Source organism: Dipodomys spectabilis, unplaced genomic scaffold, assembly GCF_019054845.1.
Source record: "Dipodomys spectabilis isolate Male_0828 unplaced genomic scaffold, ASM1905484v1 ptg000591l, whole genome shotgun sequence".
NCBI classification, from domain to species: Eukaryota; Metazoa; Chordata; class Mammalia; order Rodentia; family Heteromyidae; genus Dipodomys; species Dipodomys spectabilis.
Window position 1 is genome coordinate 12,651 of NW_024871268.1, and position 3,114 is coordinate 15,764.

The 3,114-nt window shown below is 34.6% G+C and overlaps 1 pseudogene; it reads left to right on the forward strand.

Annotated features, from left to right (window-relative positions):
- The first annotated feature begins 250 nt into the window (after positions 1-250).
- On the forward strand, positions 251-363 carry LOC122100639 (annotated as a pseudogene).
- The last annotated feature ends 2,751 nt before the right edge of the window (positions 364-3,114 follow it).

Consider the following 3,114-nt stretch of genomic DNA (forward strand, 5'->3'; position numbering starts at 1 on the left):
ACTTGCTGCAGTGTTCATAATGACAGGTCCTTTGCATAGAATAATTGATTTCCTCCTCCTACACATCTCTTGAACAACAAATATCTGGATTTATTTTGTTTTTGACATGTAAATCTTGACTTTATTCTTAAATGTGTACTTATCTAAGAAGTACATGGTTCTCAAATTTCACAACAATTCTTTTAAACTTACTTTTTTTTTATTTGTCTAGTTTAAAAAATCAATTACAATTTATATATAAAAATATTCTGTGCTCAATTCAGCATCACATATACTAACATTGGAATGATACAGAGAAGATTAGCATGGCCCCTGCCCAAGGATGACAGGCAAATTCCTGAAGCATTCCATCGCCCAATTTGTTAGGAAATGGAAAGACTTGGAAAAAAAATTATTAAGTGAAGTAAGCCAAGTCCAAAGAAACATAGGTCCCATGGTTTCTCTAATTTTCAATAACTAATATATGTCTGTGATAAGCAGAAAAGGTCAAAAGTTATGTGTATATGACCAGATAAGTTTATGTTAAGGGCCGGGCGCTGGTGGCTCACGGCTGTAATCCTAGCTACTCAAGAGGCTGAGACCTGAGGATCGTGGTTCAAAGCCAGCCCGGGCAGGAGAGACCATGAGACTCCTATCTAAAATAAACCACCAGGAAACCAGAAGTGGCACTGTAGCTCAAGTGGTAGAGCGCTAGCCTTGAGCTGAAGAGCTGAGGATCAGCGCCCAGGCCCAGAGTTCAAGCCCCACGACCGACCAAAACAAACAAAAAAAAGCTAAAAAAAAAAAAAAAGATTATGTTAAGGGAAATGAACCCCAAGTTAGGGACACAAGTGGTTTTTTTTTTCTTGATATCGTTTCTCACGTACTTATAACGTGCAGTGTGTTGTTTTTGTTTTTGTTTCTTTATATGTTCCTCCCCCATGCTATAACACCTGTTTTCACTGTATTGGAAGTTTGTGCGCCTTCTTCTTGTATATATTTTCCTCTAATTTTCTGAGGGGAAGGAAAAAACAAAATCCTTAAATAGGGATACAGGTTGACCCATTGTAACAATGAAATGCACAAGACACTATGTTGTAAAGTGAACTTTACAATTGAGGTGGGGAAAGGGAGGAGGTTAATGGACTTGTGGAGGTGGAGGGAAGGGATGGTAGGGAAACAATAAAGGAGGAGGTAACAATACTTGTTAGGAAATGTACTCATTACATTGCTCATGTAAGTGTTACCCCTCTGTACAGTATTTTTGCAATAAGAAAGTAAAAAATGTTCTGAGATGGAAGAGTTTATTTCCTTTATTTTACTCATATAATATCGTTAGCAAAGAAATTCATGAAAAACTCCGATATGAAGGTATTTTGAATAAATATGTGTGTGAATGCACGCATGTGCTCAAGCATTTGCATGTGGGTTGTCGTGCTCAGAGTTTGAAATCAGGGCTTCAAGGTCTTGATAGGCCTTTTCTCTCTAGATTGGTGAGCTACTAAATGAACTATATCTACATTCTTGGCCCTTTGCAGGTTCATTAAAATTTTTGAAAAATAATCTCATGAATTTATTTTGCCCTGATTTGCTTCCAACTTTTATCCACAGATCTCAGGCTCCTGAGTAGATATCCCAAGTAGTTAGGATTATAGGTATGACAAACCAGCAAAGGCTTTCAGAATAACGTTAAAAGTAGAAGAAAATTTACTTCAAAGGGGCATGTTTTAGCATCTCCAATTTTAAAGCATTTTGGAGTTATTATTTATGATTTTTTATTTTTGGATACTTATAAGACAGTAGGTGATTATATTGAAAAGTTTTAGTACTTTTTAAAAAGGATACTGGAATTGTGGGACAGAAGAAATTTGCCTCTCTTTGGACCTCAATGTATAAGCTCAGTTCTGTTCATGATAACCCAATGTCACCAACACAATCTGTGGTGAAGACAAATGTGACAGAAAACAATCACCATGGGCAATATTTAGTATGCTATTATTTCTTGGACAATATGAATATTGAATTGAGAGTGTCATAGAATGGAGAGATTTTATCTACCTTTTGTGTATTGCTGGAAGAGTTTCGGAAACTTTGACTCATTTCCTTCCTCACTGTGTGTGTCTTTAGGCCATGCACTTACTGCCTTTAATTACAATTTTTCCCAACACTAAAATGGTAATAACATTAGCATTATAGCAAATGTTATATTAACAATTAAGGGAATAAAACTTGTGAAATACTTAACATAAACTTCTAGGAATGAGCTTTGAGTTTAGCCAGCAGTCTTTTTAAAATACTAAATAGAATGTGATAAGTAGTACAGAAACCATTACAGGTAGTGAGCAACCAGAAGTAAGATCTATTGATCATGCTGCTTCCAAGGAAGTGGATAACTTCTCATGCTGTAAATCAAACTGGTTATCTTATGTCTTGATAGTGTAAAAATGTGCAAAACTGATAAAACATAAAAGTATCTGAGCAGTATAATGTGTTTTACAACATTTAAGTTACATCGCAAAGATAAAGAAGACATAGAAGAATAAATTCTTTTTTTGTTGTCCTATCATAGGTCCTTAGAAGGATGAACTCTTTCCTCATTCTTATACAGGCATCATCGGATGAGAGGAATTGTATTTTTTTTTTTGTTTGCTTCCTTCCATTTATTCTTCAGTTTGAAATCTGAGCTACTTGAGACTGAAACAAACCAAGGGAAATTAGACAAACAGGCTTTGGAAAGAGCAATCAATGTAAAATAAATAAACTACAGCCTTGTAATAGTTCTAACTAAATTGAGTTATATAGTATCAGTTGTTAACAGAAAATGACTTAAGCAATACCATGTTATTGAAAACTGAAAAATGTTAGGAGTTGCTGCATTTTTTTTCTTTTCTATTACCTAGAATTAATTATTGATCTGGTTTAGCGAGATTAAAGATGAGATTAACCAGAAACTGGATTAAAAATGGACAAAAGGTCTGAATATACATGTTCTCCATAAAGCCCTGAAAATTGCCTGTGGGTTTACAGAGTTATGTTTAATACAACATCTATGCTGCCTTAACGGATTTTGAGCAGAAGTCATTAGAGAAATATAACTCAAAATTTATATGATACAACTTCATAACTATTATAACT